This window comes from Macrotis lagotis, chromosome 1, assembly GCF_037893015.1.
Source record: "Macrotis lagotis isolate mMagLag1 chromosome 1, bilby.v1.9.chrom.fasta, whole genome shotgun sequence".
Taxonomy (NCBI): Eukaryota; Metazoa; Chordata; class Mammalia; order Peramelemorphia; family Peramelidae; genus Macrotis; species Macrotis lagotis.
Window position 1 is genome coordinate 239,360,485 of NC_133658.1, and position 22,404 is coordinate 239,382,888.

Consider the following 22,404-nt stretch of genomic DNA (forward strand, 5'->3'; position numbering starts at 1 on the left):
GAGAAAGTGGAGCCTAGGGAGACAGTACATGAGTCACAGGAATGAGTCAGAGCCCCAATTCAGCTGACTTTCAGGGGTTCTGAGAGTTGTCTGTGTGATAAACTGGATAGCCTTACATCATGTCTCTCCATGTGACACAAACTGACTTGTTCCACAAGTTCTAAAGTTGTTATTTTCCTTTAAGGGGTAAAGTTTCATGTCTGAGAACAAATTCATTCATTCACTCACTCATTTCTTCAGTCATTAATTCATAGACTTATAGGATCATGGCTCTAGAACTGACAAGAGTCATAGAGGCTATCCATCCAGTTTCTGTCTTTACAAATGAAAAACTGAGGAGCAAAGAGAAAGGTTAGGTGATTTACCCAATATACTAAGTCATAACCATGTACTAATTAGAATTTGAACTGAGGTCTTCTGACTCCATATTCACCTTTCTCCCTCCTTCATTTATTCAACAAGCACTACTAGGTATTATAATTGTGGTTAATTCTGATTCTGATCGGAATAGATGCTACAAAAATAAATAAGGTGATTAAAGATCAAATAAGGAAGGCAAGACATGGACATGCATAATTGTACTCTATAATAGAGCATGTATTATAATAAGGTTCATCATTTATTCCTCTGAAATAATTCAGGAAGGCTTCCTATGTTCCCTTTGGAGGAGAGGAATGAGACTGGCTAAAGTCATACAATCCACCAAAAAGCCAAAGTCGAAATTACGAGATTTCCAACCTTAGGAACTCACTCTTATTTACTCACTCACTGACATTCATCACATCACCCAACTGCTCTTTTATGGATCAGATGTCTAGATTAAGCTATCACATATAACATTTTTGATGGAATTGTAGACTGGTATAAACTTTTTGGTTTATTTCTTTATTTTTAAATTTTTTTCCAATTGCATGTAAATCTGGTTTTCAACATTCATTTTTTGTAAGATTTAGAGTTCCACATTTCTCTTCCTCCCTCTCTTCCTTCTCCTTGCCCTAAGATAGCAAGTAATCTGATATAGGTTATACATATATAACTATGTTAAACATATTTCCAAATTAGTTATATTAAAAAAGAAGAATCAGAACAAAAGGGAAAAAACAGGAGAAGGAAAAAACATAATTTTTTTTTTAGGTTTTTTGCAAAGCAAATGGCTTGCCCAAGGCCACACAGCTAGGTAATCATTAAGTGTCTGAGACCAGATTTGAACCCAGGTACTCCTGACTCCAAGGCCGGTGCTTTATCCACTGCGCCACCTAGCCACACCAACATTAATTTTTAAAAGTAAAAATAGTTTACTTTGGTCTGTATTCAGACTCCATAGTTCTCTCTCTGGATGTGGATGACATTTTCCATCACAAGTCTTTAAGAATTGTCTTTGATCATTGTACTACTGAGAAAAGCTAAGCCCAATCACAGTTGATCATTACACAGAGTTACTGTTAATTTGTACAATGTTCTCTTGGTTCTGCTCATTTTATTCAGTATCAGTTTATGTAAGTCTTTCAAGGTTTTTCTGAAGTCCGACTGCTCATGATTTCTTACAGAACAGTAGCACTTCATCATAATCACATATTACAATTTGTTCAACCAATGCTGAATTGAAGGGCCTCCCCTCAATTTCCATTTCTTTGCAACTAAAAAAGATCTGCTGTAAACATTTTTGTACATGTGGATCTTTTTTCTTTTTTTGCTATTTCTTTAGGATATAGACCTAGTAGAGGAAGTGCTAGATCAAAGGATATGCAGTTTTATTGCCCTTTGGGCATAGTTCCAAATTTTTCTTCAGAATAGTTGAATCAGTTCACAATGCCACCAACAGTGTATTAATATCCAGTTTTCCCACATTTATTATTTTCCTTTTTTTGTCATATTGGTCAATCTAATAGATGTGAGGTGGTACCTCAGAGATGTTTTAATTTGTATTACTCTAATCAAGATGTTTAGAGTATGTTTTAATATCTGAAAACTGCCTGTTCATATTCATTGACTATTTATCAATTGGAGAAATGACTTGTAATTGTGAAAATTTGAATCAGTGTAAACTTTTTTTGTAGAGCTGCCTGGCACATATACTAAGACTCATGAAAAGGATCATACCATTTGACACTATCTCTTATTGATATGATATCCTGAGGGAGATATTAAAAGGGTAAAAGTACCTGTATGTACAAAAATATTCATAACTGATTTGTTTATAATACTAAAATATTGAAAATGACCTACATGTCCAGCATCTGAGGAATAAATGATTAAACTTAAAAATATGCAAAAGAAATGAAATACTATTGAGTTTCTAAAATAAAAAAGGCAAATATGAATGTTGTATGAGCCTCTCCCATGACATAACAGACCTTGGCATACTTTGAGGAATTTCTCACTTCCCTGGCTGATTGCCCCAATCAGAATATATGGGAACTTCATTACATGATAACACCTAGTGTATTGTTACTGGTTCCTCTTGCAAGCACAGAATTCATAAAGCTCAAGGAAGAAAAAGATTAGATATAGGTCAAATAGTGGAAGCCATCTCATGGACTGTGCAAGGGGATAGACCTAGACCCTGGCCACTTCTGGTGGCACATGTTATGATTGGAGCAATTCTCAAGGAATGTTGAACATACACTCTGCTCTCCTCCAGAGTCACATTTGTTCATTCTGTGGGGACAATATACCAAGTCTATCCTACATTCTGTGGGATGACTTTAACACAGATCAAAGGAAATAAATCTCTCTTATTTGAAAAAGCATAAACTTAAAACCAGGAAACAAAATTGTACCCCAAACCCTTAGACTTTATTGAACAGAACCAAATGAACTGGAAACTATAAATAAGCAAAGAATTAACCATTTTAAAAACATCTCCTTTGATTATCACAAAATCCCTGGGAGATAAATGTTACTATTATCACCTTTTTTATAGCTGAGAAAACTGAAGCTGACAGAGGTTTATTGACTCTCCTAGGGTGACTCAAGGCAAATTTGAACTCAGGTCTTCCTGACTCCGGGCCCCATACTCTTATCTGTTGAATTACTTATATATCAATGAAAATATCCTTTTGTGGGGCTATCTAAATTTATACTATTTTTTGCTCTATTTTACTTCTTTCTATTCTTTCTTTTCTTCTAATTTTAAAAAAGTATACTTGAATTAATCTGCACACAGTTACACTTTTTTATTTTATTCTGCATCACCTTTCAGAGATCTTTCTGTTTCCTTTCTTGCTTCACAGTAATCATTTTTCAGAACACCATAATATTCTATTACTTTTTTTAAAATTCTGAATCAATGATTTTATTGGTAGAAAGAACTCTCAATAAGGAAACTTTTCTTTCAATGCAGATCAAAATCTTCTGGGCAACTAATAGCATTGGAAAGTTGCCTAGGGATACTGAGAGGTAATTCACCAGCCAGAAGGTGTTAGAAGCAGGAGTCTTAAAGTAAGGTCTTCCTGCCACCAAATCTGGATCTCCATCCATGCTACTGTCAGTATAATTTCTTAATGTGCCATTATTGATTTAGCTCTTCTCCAGTTGCTGGACTGGATATTTGTTTTTGTATGTTTGGAGACTGGGTCTTTCTAAACTAAACTTAATTGAGAAATGCAAAGGCTACTCATGGGCTCTTTATATGATTTTTTTTCCCTAAACGGGACAAGTTCTCTCCTCTTTAGATAGCCAGTGCTAAGTGTTGAGGCTATAAATGCAAATAAAAAGGACAGACCCTGTCCTTAAGGAGTTTACATGAGGAGATAACACATAAAAGGTACTCAGAGGAAGGTTCTTATGTGAGAACATGGAAGCAAAGTTTGGAAAGTCAGAAGCATAGCCAAGAGGGAAAGAGACCTTGGAGAGAGTGAACTTGCATTTAAATCTCCACTGTGCTATTCTGTCACCTGTTGTCATTGAACAAGTCACTGAACCTTAGTTTCTTCATCTGAAAAATGAGGAAGGTTGGACTAGATTACCTCAAGATCTTTTGTAATTCCAAATCTATGATCTTTACTTATAGTTCCTAGTCCATTTTCCAGGAGAAAGGATTATTTTGTAATGATCCCTTCTCTGTAGATTACTTACCACAGTAACCAAGACAGGCATCATTAGACTACTATCCCAGGGGCTGGGAACCTCTGCCTATTCCTTTGTTTGTTTAGGTTCAATGCAGGGAGTCTGGCATCTCAATAAGAAAAGTAGCATCCCCATTTTCACTCTATAGGCCCATACCCCAACCCTAAGTACTGAAAAGAGTTCTATTTTTGATCCTAATTCAAAGGTTCTTGTCAACACGTTGGGGATGGGGTCGGGGGGAGAGGGAAGAGAATACAAGCCAGTTGTAAACAGGAAGTTTTATTCCCATACAAAAAAGAGGACAATAAGCAATAAAAATAATATAATGATTAGAAGGGAATCAAGTAACTTATCAATACCAGTACAATTAATCAAAAAGTCAGTATTCAAGACTTGTTGGGGACATTTGAAAAAGTTTCTTTCCAAGGGATGCTAATGAGTCATTTTATATGTCACCTTCACAGAGAGAAGTCTAATCAATCTCAAGTCCACTGGTCTTTCATTTTTCCAGACGACTCTTTCACCTTTGGCCTGTCTGCTTCTGCTGCTGTGGCGATAACTGCTCCATTAGCTGCTAATGCTAGTCAAATGTCCAAGAATGGGAAGATGCCAGTTGCCTTCCAAGATCTCTCACCAGGTTCTGTATTAAAAGAAATGGCAAAAATAGAAGGCGGCTTCATTTTAGACACAGACTTACTTACCTATAGGGTTATGTTGTTGTTCAGACACGTCCAACACTTTGTGACCTCATTTGGGGTTTTCTTGGCAAAGATACTAGAATGGTTTGCTATTTCCTTCTCTAGCTCATTTTACATATAAGGTAATTGAGACAAACAAGGTCAAATGACTTGCCTTGGATCACACAGCTAGTAAGTATCGGAGACCAAATCTGAACTCAAGAAGAGAAGTCTTTTTGATTCCAGACCCATTTCTATTATCCACAGAATCACTTAGTTTGCCCCAAGAGGCCATAAGCTCATGCTTTATGGTTCAGTGGGGACAAAGTAGTTTCCTTACATGACCCGCTGGACATCTTAGAGATTTGTCCTTGAGCTTCAAAGTCAAAAGGAATAAACAGTCTGTGGAATGTAGATTGCCCCCAATAATGAAGTCAATTAAAAGTCTTTCCAATCACCCTAGGAAAGGCTATCGAATCGATCTTTATTTTTCTTTTTCAGGTTTTTGCAAGACAATGGAGTTAAGTGGCTTACCCAAGGACACACAGCTAGGTAATTATTAAGTGTCTGAGGTCAGATTTGAACTCAGGTACTCCTGAGAGTTGGTGCTCTATCCACTGTGCCACCTAGCCACCCCACTACAGACTTGATCTTGCCATAACTTACTAGTGTCACACCCCCATTTTAATGAATTTTAAAATTCCTTTATCTGATCACATACTTTTATCCTTCCATCTTAACCCTTGCCTTACCTGTTCTTCTTCCTCCTTATGACCTTTTCCACCCTTAGTTTTGACCAAGTCATCACTACTTCACTGGTTACATTCTCCTTCCTTTCTTGTCTTTACCCCTTGGTAAACAAGTGCAATTCCTTTGTCCCTTCCTATGGCTGATCATATATTAATAAGTACCAACCTTGGATTACACTCACCATTCACTGCCTGCTCATTTGCTGTTGAATAAAGCTGCAGAAAATCATGAAAGCACATTAAAAAGATCCACAATAAATGTGTTAAATAATCTCAACTGGGTTCTCTCTGTAGTAAGGCAAATCCCTAATGTATTCACTATCCCAACAGCTATTCCAAGCCATTTCATCCTTTCTTATCCCTTTCCTGGCAATCCCATCCCTAACTCATCCACTCAGCTGAGACCTTGCCTCAAACTTCAATGAAAAAAACTTGAGGCCATTTGCTATAAAGTACCCTTTTCTCCATCTTCTTCATCTCACATCAATGGAATGCATTTCCTCACTATTTCCTTTGAAAAGGTTTTTCCTTCACCAAGAGACCTTTTTCTTTGACCAGAAAAACTCTTTTTCATAAGCCTTTGAATCCACTCTTCTTTTCAGCAGATTGCTTCCTCTATTATATCTCTACTCTCTCTAATCTTAAATCTCTCCATATCTATCAGCTGCTTCCCTGATGTCTACAAATATAGTTATGTCCTCAAAAAACCCTTACTGGATTTAACCATCTCTAGGAGCCTTCAACCTCTATTTCTTCTTTCTTTTGTGACTAAGATCCTTGGGACAATTGTCTAAAACAGGAGTCTCTGCTTCCTTCCCTCTCCCTCTGTTCTAAACCCCTTCTAATCTCATCATTCAACTAAAACTGTTCTATCCAAATTTACCTAGGATTTCTTAGTTGCCAGTTTAATGATCCTTTATTAATTGTCTTTCTTTTTGACCCCTGTTCAGCCTTTGACACAGTAAATCACCCTCTTCTCCTTGGCACTCTCTGCTCTCTAGGTTTTCATGGTAATGTTTTTTCTTGGTTCTCCTCCTACTTGCCTCCTCAGTCTCTTTTGGATCTTTTTTCAGTTCACTCCCACTAGCCACAGATATCTCACCAAGTGTTTTTATCTTGGTTTTTCCTCTTTTCCCTCTATATTATTTTGTCCTATAGGTATTTAAAACCTCTGGTGTTAGGATTGAATGAATCCTTTTCAGGGCTGCTTGTTCATCTTTAGTGTCCACCTTTTACTCAACTCTCACCTGTGGTTCCAAAAAGCTATAGAAGCACAATAGTTACAACCTGGTAAAAACCATTTCAGTAGTCAATCTAAACCAGATTGGGTGGAACCAATAGTTCCAAGACCCATTGATAAGTTAGGGGAATGTATCTCTCAAGCATATGAAAATTCTTCTGGTAGAATGAGCAGATGAGAACAGTTTATTTTAACAGCCAAGAAAACAGCTGAAGTAGTGCTGTGGAATGCTTAGAGTTTGGTCAGACATTGAAGACACCAAAGTCATCCACTGCATCCCAGTTATTGTGCCAGTTATATTTACTTTTGTCTTGTCACTGGACTTCAATGACTCTGAAAGAGAGAGGCTGGTGACTATGCAACTCTGTCTCATTTAAATCCAACTCACCAGGGATTTCTCAGTGGTTAGAGCACTGGCCCTGAGCCCAAAATCCTGCCTTGGACACTTAATAATTACCTAGCTGTGTGACTTTGGGCAAGTCACTTGACTGACTGCCCTGAAAAAACCAAAATAATAAAAATAAAATAAATCCAATTCACCCAAAAATCAAAACACTACCTGTGAAGCCATAGATCTTCTTCAAAAAACAAAGGACAAGGATCAGCTAGATGGAGCAGGGAATAGAATGCTAACCCTGAAGTCAGAAAGACCTGAGTTCAAATCAGGAATCAGACACTTGATACTTACTAGTTATATGATATTGGGCAAGTCATTTAATCCCATTGCCCAATAAAACAAAAGACAAACAACAATATTGTATGATGATTTCATCATCTCCTATAAGTTTAGTCATTATCTCTTTGCTGATGATTCTCAGATATACCTATCCAACCCTAAACTTTGCTGACCTCCAGTCTCACAACTTCAACTGTTTATAGGACTTTTCTAATTGAATGTCCTATAGAAACCTCAAACTCAACATGTCCAAAAGAGAACTTCTTATTTTTAATATCAAATTCTTATTCTTCCAAATTTCCCCATTATTGCAGAAGGCAACACCATCCTTCCAGTCACCCAGACTCACAAACTGGGGGTCATGTTCAACTTCTCATTTGCACTAAAATCACACATCCATGGGAGGGAAAAAAATGTAAAACCCAAAACCTTGAAAATAAATAATCATTGAAACCTACTCTCTAATATATAGGTGTAAGTACAAGCTCCTAACTCACATCAAGACTATTGCAAAAGCCTCCAAACTGGGTCGTCTGTCTCCTTCATCTCCCTTCTCTAAGTCTATTCTTTACTCTGCTATCAAAATACAGGATTATTCATGTAACCCTCAATTTCTCAATAAACTCCAGTGATTCCCTGTTATTTTCAAGATCAAATACAAAATCCTCTGTTTAGCTTTTAAAGTTCTTCACAACCTGGCCCATTCCCACATTTCCTCATCTTCTTATACTTTACTCCCTTTCACATATTCTATATTCCAGTAGCTCTGGTCATTTTGATGTTCTTTATATATAACACTCCATTTCCCAACTCTGTACCTTTTTATTACTTGTCCCTTAATTTGACTTGAGTCTGAATTGCGTTTAAGTGAGGCAGAGCAGTGCAAAGCATCAGCCCCACTCTCTCCTCTGTAGTCATCAGAGTCCAGTGGCAAGTCAAAAGTCAAAATGACTAGCTCTGGTGCAGGATACAGTTTGGCCTTTTTAAACTAAGGTCTTCTCCAGGTCTTAGTTTATCTGAGGCAAAACCCATTCAGTGATTAAGGGTTAGGCAAGAATTGAGACAAAAGATGGCCTAATTTGCCATACCAGAAGAATCAATTTGAGGTCAAATTTGAACACAGGTCTTCCTGACTCAAGGTTAAGCATCTAACCACTACACCACTAGTTGTATAGAGAATGGGGAAACTGAGACACAGGCAGAATGAATGAATTATCCAATTTTTATGGATTGAAGCCCTGGAATTTAGGCACAGGGCCAGTGTTTTTTCCATGTTACTCATATAAAATGATATATTATTTATGACTTTGCACTAATGTTATATTTTAGAAAGCAACATTCATAAAATTATTAAAAATCATTTCTATATAGATGTGGTCTAAAATATTAAGACCAAGTATATTTTTTATTCATTGAAATGTTGCACAAAATCTAGAGATTTTATTGCTGACAGATGTGAATAATAAACACAGGATTTAGAACAAAAGATCTAAGCCAAAAATTGATAGCTTTAGCTATTCCTTTTGTTCCTTGCCACAGATTAATTCGCCTATATTGTAGGTACATAAAAGGAGGCTTGAGGCTCTAGCTGCCAAGACATATTTTGCAATATTAAAAAATTTTAGAATTTCCTGAGGGAACACAGTCTGACAATCAGAAATTTTCAGGTCAGATAGTTTGTGGGTATCTAAGACTGTGAATGAGAACAGAATTAACTTAACCTTCCATTTAAAATTGGAGCTTACTATATTAGATTGCTTTCTGTCAGGGGGGAGGGAGGAGGGAAGGGAAGGGAGGGAGAAAAATGTAAAACTCAAAACCTTGAAAAAAATGATTGTTGAAAACTACAATTGCATGTAGTTGGAAACACAAACAAAATATTTTTCACAAAAAAAGAGGTTTACCTGCAACTAGTCTCTAGCAAAAGAGAGCAACAGAGAGCCAAAAGAGGTTGCATAACCAAAGACTGGTAGATGTCAAGGGAAAGCAGCTCAGGGAACAACATAGTCAAAGACTAATAGTCTTCCCAACAGGTAATAGAGATATAATGCCTAGAAGATGATGAATATCAACACCATGATGATATTAGTAAAGGATAGAAGTGGCAGGGTCATTTACCCAAGACACACATGTTGCCCTGACCATTCTTATGCTTACACACACAGTGTCCATTTGTGTAGCCAGACCACACATTTCCTTTAGATGAGTACCTTTCTTTTTCATGTGGAGTCTTTGCACTTGTGCACTTCCCCATTGGTGATGTGGTAATGTGGGAGAATACACTACTATGGGTATGGGGGAAGCTTCTCTTATCATTTTCTTTGCTATAATGATCTGATATACTTTGATCTGATTCTGGTTGTTAGTAAAAATAAACATGGAAAGAGGATATGGACCTTCATCTGTAATAGGCTCAAATTTCAGAACATACAGTGTCCCTTTCCCAAGCTATGGTATCAATGCCACTGGTTTCCTTCCCAAAATAAGGTTTTCTTCCACAGAAAACTACTGTTGCCAAGCAACAATGCTGTCTACTGGAAAGACATTATTCCTCACGTGAAACTTGCCAACACAAGGACATTTTCGAGAATGTCACACAGTCACTGACTCCTGCATTGCTGTTAGAAAGTAAGCCACTGTTTCTTAGCAGTGACACTTATGGTGTTGCAGTTGTGCTTAACTATAAAATGTCAGATGGAGCTGATGTGTCAGCTATTCAAGAACAATGTGATCTTCAGAACTGAGTTGCACACCAATTGATAAACTGACAAAGAAAACAAGGCTGAGAGTGTAGGAGTTGAGCAATTTCATGGCTATCTTTATGATTGCGCCTTTAGAATTTGTACTAGTCACAAGTCTCTTAGGTGAATCCTTTTTAAAGGATAAGAATGTACTCTTAATTATTACCTTTTATGGAGTGTTGAAGTCTTTTGTCCAATAATTTTAAATACGTATTTGAAATAGCAAATTAAAATGTTTTGGTTTTTTGCCATCTGCCAAAATAGATTTCAAACTTAGTTGCACCATGTCCCCTGGAAGGTTTATATTAAAAGACCTCACTGATCCACGCTTGCCTAAATCAATTCTATTACTAATTGGGCAAGATAAAGAACTAGGTCTAGAGCCAGAAAGACTCCTCTTCCTCAGACATTACTTGCTGTGTGAACCTGGGCAAGTCACTTCACCCTGTTTGATTGTAAAATAAAGCTGGAGAAGGAGATGACAAACCACTCCAGTATCTTTGCCAAGAAAACCCCAAATGGGGTTACGAAGAATCAGATGTGAATGAAAAACGACTTAAAAAAAAACTGGATATAAGGGGCAGCTAGGTGGCATAGTGGCTAAAGCACTGGCCTTGGAGTCAGGAGTACCTGGGTTCAAATCCAGTCTCAGACACTTAATAATTACCTAGCTGTGTGGCCTTGGGCAAGCCACTTAACCCCATTTGCCTTGCAAAGAAACCTAAAAAAAAAAACAAACTGGATATGGAGGGGGGGAAGCCAGCAGAGAAATTACCGAAGGAAATAAAACCATTCATTAATTGTCCACATTAGTTATCTGCTGACAAATAAATGAGGAAATCACATTGTTATTCCAGAAGAAACAACATAGGCAGTGCATCCGGGAATTATTCTCATGGATGTATTGGCTAGAATCTATATCTAGTAACCTGTAATGGATTCTGCTTTTGACAAGATTTTAAGGGAGTATGACACATGTCAGGTGGTTTATTCAGTATAACCTGACAAAAGCATAAAGTTTTTCTGGGACCTTTTCAGTCGTGGATACATATTAAGCTTGCAAAACTGACCCAAAGAAAAATTTCTTGATTGTGGTAATATCTTCCTTAAAATAGATTTTAAAAGAATAAAAGTATTCTTCATTCAATCTCAAACTTCTGTAGCAACTTAACTATTTGCAATGCATGATTATCTGTATAATGTAATTTATGATAAAAAGTCTGCATTTACAGTTAAGTTTAAGGAATCTGTGGAAAAGAATATTTTGACTACTTGCTGGTGTGCCTTATCTCAAGCAAATAGACAAGAATGAATTGAAAGAATGGTTAAGTTACTTTTTCTTAAATTTAATTTTTAATTTTTTTACAAGTATCTGTCATTTCTCCCTCCTCTTTCCCCATCACCACTGAACAATTTAAAAAGAAAAAGAAAACTCATATAACAAATGTGCAGTTAAACAAAATAAAAATTATAGGCCACATTCAAAAATACTTTGTTCTGCATTCTAAGTCCATCACCATTCTGGTAGAATAGAGGTAGCATTGTTCATCTTTGATTTTGTAGAATAAGGATGTTCAATTTTTTAGCTCTTCAAAAACTTGTCAAGGGTGGCATATAGAATTTAAATTTATTTAACAATAATTTATTATTATTGGGTTACAATGTAACCCAACTTACCAATGAATATAACAAAATGTAATAAAGTTTTAAAAATGCAATAAAGTGTAATAATAAAGCTGAATATAATAATAAAACATTTACTTATTAAACAAAAAAAGAACATGTGAAAATTAAACCTGCAGGGTGGCTAGGTGGCGTAGTGGATAAAGCACCAGCCATGGAGTCAGGAGTACCTGGGTTCAAATCCGGTCTCAGACGCTTAATAATTACCTAGCTGTGTGGCCTTGGGCAAGCCACTTAACCCCGTTTGCCTTGCAAAAACCCAAAAAACTGAACCTGCATTTTCAATGCCAGTGCATCTATATCTGTTTATTTATTTTAGGTGGGGTTTTTTTTGGCAAGGCAAATGGGGTTAAGTGACTTTCCCAAGGCCACACAGCTAGGTTAATTATTAAGCGTCTGAGGCCGGATTTGAACTCAGGTACTCCTGATTCCCGGGTTGGTGCTCTATCCACTGTGCCACCTAGCTGCCCTATCTATATCTGTTTTGATAAAGGTTGTAGTAATATGAAGATTGTTTTCAAGAAGTTCATCTGAAAGTTTTATTCTAGTTTTACTTTTTGTATACTTCATAAGGGAAAAAAAGCTGCTCTAAAATATATATACACTCCTCAAAAAAAAGTCACGAACAGGATATGTTTGTGAGATGCTGGATACTTTTATTTAAGCAAGAAACTTTGAAAGTCCAATACAAATTTTTTATTAAGTTGCATATTTGATTAAAACTCTATACCTTCTATTTGCAGTTTTGCACTTAACATGTTGATATTCACTGTTTTCTAATATCTTGAAATTTATTCTCAAAGTCCTATAACAAAATAGTAGTTAATGTGGTATATAATAAAGTTATCTGTTACAACTTTGATGAGTCATATGATGTTTTAAAAAAGATCTTAATTCCTAAATGTATATCTTTTGTCAAAAACTCTGTGGCCTGTGGAACCTCACAAATGTTAGTTACTTGAAAAAGTCTAACTGTGTAAGTTAAGGGTCAAACTGGCCTGTCCTGTTGTAGTGTTGTCACCCATTCCTTACTTTTCTGGTTACTTTACAGGAGTTTCTTGACTAGGCTTTGAAGTCCTCAGGTGGCCCACAGGTTGCAGGTTGGACACATCTGTAGCAATTTATTATTGCATTGCTCAGAGGTCTAAAGTCCTTTAAAGTTGTTTTACATTATATTATTGACATTCTCAATTGTTCTCCTAGTTCCAAATACTTCATTTGCATCATTTCATTGAAATCTTACCAATTTTCTCTGAAATTGTCCATTTTATTCTTTCTTATTGTACAATACTATTCCATTATATTCATATGCCATAATTTGTTCATCCATTCACAATTGGTGGGCATTTTCTTAGTTTTTTGCTACAATGAAAAGACCTACTATAAATATTTTTATACATAGGTATCCTTTTTTCTCTTTCTTTAAAATCTTTGGAGTGTAGGCCTAGTCATGATATTACTGGGTCAAAGAGTATGAATAGTCTGATGACTTAGAACAGAATTCCGAATTGCTTTCCAGAATGACTGAAACAATTCAGAGTTTTATCAACAATGATTTAGCATTTCTTTTTTTCTTTAGTGCCTCCTAGTTTTCTTATTTTCCTCTTCTGTCAATTGTCTTTGATGGGTATATGGTAGAACCTCAAAGTTGTTTTAATTAGAATTTCACTCAGTGATTTGGAGCATTTTTTAATATGGTTATTGATAGCATGAGTTTCTTAATGTACAGACTTACTAAAGATGCCCTGAAGTGACCTGTTGAAGATTGGCCAAGACTTGTCACAGCTCAACATGTCAGTCCATGTTCAACAAAAGAAGCTAGTCTTGCTAAATTATCATTGGGGTCACATGTTGAGACTCGCTTTGGCTATCCCTGACTTAGGAAATCTCTTAGAGAACTAACAAAAACACATCCTGGACACTCCTCTCTTTGTATATGCTGTTCACTCATTTTTAGCATTTAGCATTAAACTTTTTAAAAATTTTGTATCTTAACTAAGTTAGGGTTCTATCACAATAAATGAGGCCATTAATGCATTGTCTTGGAAGACCTAGAGTTCAGAGACCCTGGAAACTCTGTCAACTTGATGAGTTGGTTAACTGTAAAAGTATTCCATTCCTCATGGTGATTTGTGTAGAATCAGGATGCTAGGCCTATCTTATTCTGCTGTATTTCTAGAGAATATAGGCAAAGGCCTATTTATAGATTGACTAAACATTGATATCCTGAAATCAACTAGGAGAAAATTCCTTTTCTGAGGCAACACAACATTGGAAAGTATCTGCTGAACTTCCAGTTCTCAAATTCAAATCATAATTTGAGCATTTTGTCCCTCCCTCTTTCAGAATTGTATTATCCCCCATTGAACTTTCAATTCTATACCACCCTCAGTTTTTTCCTTTGTCTTCTCAATTCTGTTGTAAGACTATAAATTAGTTGACTATACTCTGTTTGGATGGAGAACATGAATTTGACACCTGTCCACAGTTCTTCCCTTCTGGCTAAAAGTAATAAAAAAAATTATCTTAGCTAAGCCAGGAAAAAAAAAATTGGCAACAATAGGACCATTAAAATCATGCTTTTTTAGAGCTATTTGTAGGTGACTTTTTTGCTATGCCTCCTATTTCTCAGCAGATTGTGAAGTGAAAAAAACAATAATTCTGTGGTCACTGCACATCTCAAGTGAAAGAAATTGAAATTTCCATACCTCCTACTATAACATAGAGATGATCTCAAGAAAAGTGTTCACATTTGCTTATTAAAAGAAAAACCTTGGGTAGACTTTATAGATTTCTGGAGAGACATGAACTTTTACAAAATAGGCAAGCATGAATGGGCTGTAATCACGTCATTAGAGGAAATATTCATATCAATAAGAACAATAAGAATTTTTTGAGGGATTGCCCAAACCATGGTTCTTTTAGATTTCCTTCCTTCCTTCCTTCCTTCCTTCCTTCCTTCCTTCCTTCCTTCCTTCCTTCCTTTCCCTCAAAAAATAAAACAAAAAACAAAAGAAATCCAAAACACTTCCTTTAAAGCAGAAAACATCAGCAGCTCAATGCAAAAAGCAGCCCAGCAACCGAAGATAGCAACCACTCTGTGGGGGAACCAGGAAATGGCAGCTTCAGAGGTATAATGAAATTGAAGTCTTGGCCCAAGGTGTCTCTCTTTGAGGAGAATCCAGGTTGCCTGCTTCCAGTAGAATCCTAATGATGTGGAAGAAAAGTGCCTTGGAGAGACTGTGAAACACATATAGACATTTTATATCAGCTTGAGCATGGATGTTGAGTTGGTTTGAGAAACCCGATCTAAATCCTGATTTTGAGATTTCTGTGGTTTATACTGCCAGGATTTCCATGGTCTCACAACAGATTCAGGTGAACTAAGGACTCACCAAATGAATGTCAATAAGATAAAAGGTAAAAATAGCTAAAACTGATAAACTTTTTAGAATGTCTCCACAGAGAATGAAAGAGCCTCCTCTTCAACCCATGGTTAGCTGCCCTGAGCCAATTACAGAATTGTCTATGCATATTGCACTGACTCCTCGAGATACTTCCCTTCTCTGCAGTGCTCCCTGAAGCAGGTTTTCCAAGTTCTCCACATAGCACTCTCTCCACATATGGACCAGACCCTCTTTGTATAGGAAATTAATCACAGAGTTATGAGAGGTGTTCTTTTGGGGATTCTATTCTAGTTCAATTGGCAGTGTAGGAATCTGTGGGAGATAATGCCCCATTTTGCCTCTGGGAATTTTTTCTTCTAATTTGCCTTACTATTATTTGTTCTTAAATATTTTTTGCTTTGAATTCATGTGTTATCTTATTTTGTCTAGTGAGATCCAAAGGAAATATGAGACTGTGAATAAATAATAAACTGAGTCGTTAACTTGGGAGTAGTTTTAAGGGGTTCATAGTCCATGAAGTTGCGCAGAAAAGCAAGAATGAATGGACTCTAAAGATGCTATTAGAGAGAATATCCCTAACAATGAGAACATATATACATTGGAGCTTTGCAGTGAGGAGGGCAGCAACCTGTGTGAAGGGGCAGGGTAGCTAGGCTATAGTTAACTAAGTGGGGAGGGGAGTTCTCTATGTGCATAGGCTCACTGCTTGCATTTTATTTACTTTGAGTTCCTGTTAGCATGTTTTATCTTTAAGTCCCCACAGTTAATTATAACGGTGTCTAGGAATTGACTTTGAACTGAGCACTTTTGTGATAATAAAAGAATTGTATCAGGTGAAGCATTCCTCCTCCCTTTGTTTGCTGTCATCTGACATAACATATTATTGAGGTGTTTGGACCTTAGCTTTAAGAAGATACTTTGACAACTGAGTGGCAGATGGAGTAGAAAGATATTTGAGGTAAAGATAGAGCAGCAGGCTACTGCAAAGATAAAGAAATGAAGCAATACGGACTGCTGCTAGGATATTAGCGGTGTCAGAGAAGAAAAAGGCTCACATTTGAAAGATAACAAAAGTCAAATTGACAGAACTTTGCAACTAATTGAATAAGAGTGAGAAAGTGAGAAGCTGAGAATTACACCTAGATCCCTGATCTATACTGAATACTATCTTGAACAATAATATATCAGTAACACTGAGCTTTCCTAGGATCAGATCTCTGCAAAGTCTAAACTTGCTATACTTTTTGCCCAGTCTGAATTGAAAAATTGGAAACGATGCTTTTTTCAAAAGTTGTTGTCATTTTCTAAAGACATTCTTCATTTCCATTCCAACAGAACCTTTCCAAAGAAATAAAATAAAACAGTACATGTCTGAAAAATGCCTTATTCTATACTTTTATCCACAACTTTTCTTAAAAAGAAATAAGCAAGACAAATCATTGTCAACAGGCTCCCAAAGTCATGAGTGGGCATCGCGTCATATTCTGAAATCATTCAATATTTTATTTTAAATTATTGTGATGATCAAGTAAATGTTCTCTTATTCAATCTTATAAAATCTTTGAATTCATTTGCCATTTCTTATGTTGCAATAATATTCTACATCACAATTTGTTTAGACATTCCCAAATCAATGGGCAGCCTCAGATCACATAGTAAGTTTCTGAGACTGAATTTGAACTTAAATCTTTTTGACTCCAGGGTCAGCACTTTATCCACTGAGAGACTATATATTCATATATATGTATATACATATATATGATATGAATGTGTGCATGTATATACATAAATAAATAAATAAATATTATAAATGTATCTAAGAATGTAGAGTATTTCTATTTAATCAAGGCAAATTCTAAAAGCAAGCTGCTCAAGAAGATATATATGTGTGTATGTATGTATATAACATATGTGTGCCATCCTTGTGTATATATTTGTGTCTGTGCTGGACAAGCATTTAAAATGGAAAATGAGTTCTTCTAATCTGACATAAGGAAGGATGCAGGTTGGAACCCCCCTAGTAAATTATAAAATTCTTTTAATAATACCAAAACAAAAGATCCAATTCTCTCTGAAACAAAGATCCATTTTTTAATACCAATATCCTTACAATGTTGTAATATGATTGATAATCATGGGATTCTATAATCTACAAAGAATTAAATGAAACCCTGAAAAATGTCTCCCTGAAAATAAAATTATGTCAGTGACTAAGTACAAAAATATGAAACAAAATTAATGATTGAGACATAAAAAAATCCCACAACTTCTGGGCAACATCAACAGAAATCTGGTCCAGGGAACAGCTCAAAGGTAACCGTCCCAAAAAAATCCCAAGTATAATACAAATTAAAATGACTTTCAAAAAAATTCTCAAGTTTTAATAGTAGAAGAGAGTTTCAAGAAAAAATATAAAAATTAATTGTCAAGGATAGAGTCTCCACTTGTAAGGGACTAATGGAAATGGAACCTCTTGTATGTGAGGGAATAAATAAGGGGAGGTCTGAGGGAGGCTGTTCATGTCAATTTTGTTTCACTGAATCATCTTCCTTGCTTCAATTATCTGTAGATGACCAGCAAAGAGGACAGATGGATAATAAAGAACTGAGAGAGGGATAAAAGTAAAAAAGCAAGGAATTGATACTGAAGGACTCAAGTTCTAATTGCCAGAAGACACCTTACTGCTAGGAAAATGTCAGAAGTTGAAGTATGCAATGGAATGCTATACTGCATTGTGACTGATCCCACACATGGAACCAGGAAGCAAGTTGTTGCTACCCAAAGCATAACACCCTATGGCCATGAAAGCCCTACAAGATAATTTTTGTCCATATGGGTTGAGTGGACCCTGAAGCTTGTAGGAAACAGATTTTAATGACCAAAGATGAGAGCAGATGTCACTCAGAAGTGTAAAAATTGTGCACACTGTGCCAACCCATGCTGAATATTTGGAGAATATGCCAACAAAATCCTTGAGATTTGTCTGCATTAAGTTTTTCTCTCTATAAGGAATAAAAAATATAAACAACATCTTAATGGTGATTGACTGATCATTTCACTAGTTATGCATAAGCATTTACAATGAGAAACTAGGAAACCTCCATAGTTGCTAGTGTTGAAGAGGGAAGTATTTCTTAGTTTTCGGATTCCCTGCCTATATCTACTCTAATCAAGACAAATTCTAAAAGCAAGCTGCTCAATAAGATATTGATATTGGAAGGTCTCAAATAGCCTAGACCTATATCTTACTTTCTATCCATTGAGGAAACCTTCTCTCTGATCATTTTAACAATACTCAATTGAACATATTAAGAGATGAATCAGAGGACTGATCCAACATTCCTGGAGAGCAATTTGGAATTATTCCCAAAGGGCAGTAAAACTGTGCATACCCTTTGATCAAGTAATACCATTTCTAAGTCTGTATTCCAAAGAAATAACAAAAAAGGGGGTTAAAAAATTCACATGTGAAAATATTTATATTATCTCTTGTAGTAGTGGCAAAAAATTGGAAATTGGGGGGGATGTCCATCAATTGGAGGACAAATTGTGGTATATGAATGTGATGGAACACTATTGTTCTATAAGAAATCATAAGGGACAGGACTTTAGAATGGTCTGGAAAGACTTGCATGAACTGATTATGAATGAAGTAAGCAGAACCAGAAGAACACTGTACACATTAACAGCAACATTGGGTGATGATCAATTATGATGGACTTGTTCATTTCAGTAGCACAATAATCAAAGACAATTCTAAAAGACTTGTGATAGAAAAATACCATCCATATCCAGAGAAGGAATTGTAGAGTTTAAATGCAGACCAAAGCTTGCTATCTTCAATTTTTAAAAAGTTGTCCTAGGTATTATGCTTTTTCTTCTCTCTAATGTCTTTTTTTTTCCATTTCAATTTAATTTTTCTTTCACAACATGATTAATATGGATTGAGGTTTAGAATAGCTTACATGAATGGTCTATATTAGATTGCTTTTTGTCAGGGGAGGGGGAGGGAAGGGAGAGAGGGTTAAAATGTAAAACTCAAAATCTTACAAAAAATGATTGTTGAAAAGTTCAAGGACTATTCCATTTAATTTAGAAAAAAACTGATATCTTATTGTCTGATCTTGTTATCTCTCTCTTTTTTTTTTTTAGGTTTTTGCAAGGCAAATGGGGTTAAGTGGCTTGCCCAAGTCCACACAGCTAGGTAAGTATTAAGGTCTGAGGTCAAATTTGAACTCAGGTACTCCTGACTCCAGGGCTGGTGCTTTAGCCACTACACCACCTAGCCACCCCCGATCTTATTACCTCTTATGCTTTATGTTTTTTCTTTAAGGATATGATTTCTCTCTCATCACACTCAATTTGGATCAATGTACAATATGGAAACAATGTAAAGACTGACAAATTGCTTTCTGTGGGGGGTTGGGGGAAGGGAAGTAAGATTGGGGGAAAAAATTGTAAAACTCAAAATAAATAAAATTTTTAATTTAAAAAATGACTGTAGAAAACTACCATTACATGCAATTGGAAAAATAAAGAAATAAAATATTATTAAAATCAAAAAGAGAGAGATGAGACCAAGCTAAAGTGCCCCATCAGGATAGTACAGGCTCTAAGAAAAGATCTGCAGACTTGAGATAGTAACATATCAGAGGCATAGCTTTGACTTGGAGAACAAACTGATGTGTTCACAGAACCATTTGAGAATCTAATATTTTAATTGACACAGATCAGTACTTGCCCACTCACAATGACAAGGGCTTCATAGAATCATAGATTTAGAACTAGAGGAAACTTAAGAAATCCTCCTATATAATGACTACAGGGATATAGCTATAGATATATCAATAGATATCATGGCTGTGGTTGAGAAAACTGAGATCCAGGGAGAATAAACAATTTGCCCAAGGTTTCACAGATGAGGATTTGGTTCCACATTCTCTGACTCCAGATACAGTATTCTTTCTATTCAGCTTCACTATTTCTCCATGCTGTTGAGATGAAGCGTGAGAGAAGGATTACAGTAGATAGATTGGGATTACAACTGTGGCTTGATGGATACTATTCCTAAAATGTACTGGGGTTGGTCTGAAAAAAAAATAACTGAGAGTCTTTTGTCCACATGTGTTTCACATTGCACATGTTTTTAGACTTTTGTTGTGCTGCATTTTTTTCTTCTCTAAAAATAATACTATTTGTCATATGGGATGACTCTTGGTGGTTGAAGGGGGAGGGATACATGAAATACCATGGTGATGTAAGAAACAGAAAACATCAATAAAAAATAAAATAATTAACTGATAGTCTTTTTATGATGGCAAAAATGTGGAAACAAAGTTCAATATTTGTCAGTAAGGGAATGGTGGTGTATAAATGAGATGGAATTTTACTGTATAATGAACAGTAATGATGATGAATGTGAGGAATTCAGGACAAACAGGGAATACTTGGATGAGATGATGCAGAATGAAGTAAGCAGAATTAGGAGAATGATTTGCACAATGACTCCAAGTAATGTGAACGAAAACAATAAAAAAACGGTTGAACTCTGTTTCATTATAATCTCAGTCCCAGAGAGCTGACGATGAAACATTCCTTCCTCTCTGAAAAAAGAGTTTCTGACTAAGAAAATGCCCTTCTCCTTGTCAAGGCCAACATTTGTACATATGTGTTTGATTCCACTGGTTCCTTTTCTTGAAGGTAACTTCAAGCCCATCCTTTAAAAAAAAAAACACTCCTACCAACCTCTGAAGTTATCATTCTATCTTTCTCCACCTTTTCTCCACTAAACTCCTTGAAAAAGCTGTCCTCACCTGCTGCCTCCATTTCCTTTCCTCTCATTCACTCCTCCACTCTTTGCAAACTGATTCCTGACCTCGACACTCAACAGAAACTATTCTCTTCAAGCTTATGTCTGGAAACATCCCAAGTATCCCTATTCCCACTACATCTACAATTCTTTCTTTCTACTTTCCACCTCCAAAGTTCGTCATTTTTAGAAAATCAATAGACTTCCAGCTCCAGCTGGAAGGAAACTTAAAGATTATTTGATCCCCCATCTCCTTAGAAGGAAAATAAGTCTCAGAGAAATGAAGTCCATGAAGCTCATTAATCACTATAATTATCATCATCATAGACTTGGAGCTAGCAGGAAAAAGGGGTCACCTTGAACAATTATTCTAATTTTCCAAAATGTGGAAACTGTGACTCAGAAAGGTTAAGTGATTTATCCAAGGTCATACAGGGTCTTGACTGAAAATGCAGAAATCTTTCTACAGCACCAGTGGCAAAGCAAGTATAAGAACCCAGGTCTTCTGACTTCCTAACTAGTGCTTTTTTCCACTACACCTTTGTTACTCTTATCAACCAATTAGTTGACAAGCATTTATATGGAATTTGTCAGGGACTAAGCTTGTGTAAAGGGACCTTCCCCAACCCCCCAACACATGCATAATACCCACTTTTTGTTAGACTAGGAGAGAACTCTGGGGATCATCTTCTGACAATGTATGGTTCATCTACTGACAGTCCCATTTATTCCAGTCCTTCAAATAGGGGTGGAAGGAAATTCTAGGAAAAGAGTAAGGTCTATTTCTTTTTTTCTTTTTGTTTTTTTGCAGGGCAATGGGGTTAAGTGACTTGCACAGGGTCACACAGCTAGGTAAATATTAAGTGTCTGAGGTCAGAGTTGAACTCAGGTCATCTTGACTTTAGGGCTGGTACTCTATCCACTGTGCCACCTAGCTGCCCGGTAAGGTCTATTTCTGCTTATCAGCCTCCAGCTTCTCTAGACAGTCCTTCTCTTCTTCATACTCATTGAACACTCAGTAAATATTATTGTATGATTGACTTATAGCCACATTTGAGGAGGCAAACATAGTCAACCATAGGTTCCCTGATTCTGAAAAGTTTAGTAACATTCTTCCCAGGGTTACATGGAATAGCAACTAACTACAATTTTTTTTTTTGCCATTCTATATTGGAACCTGGACAACCACCACTGTCTCTTTTTTTTTTTTGGCATGAAATATATGTGTTAGAAGTCTTCCACTGGGCGGCTAGGTGGCACAGTGGATACAGCATTGGCCTTGGAGTCAGGAGTACCTGAGTTCAAATCCGACCTCAGACATTTAATAATTACCTAGCTGTGTGGCCTTAAGCCA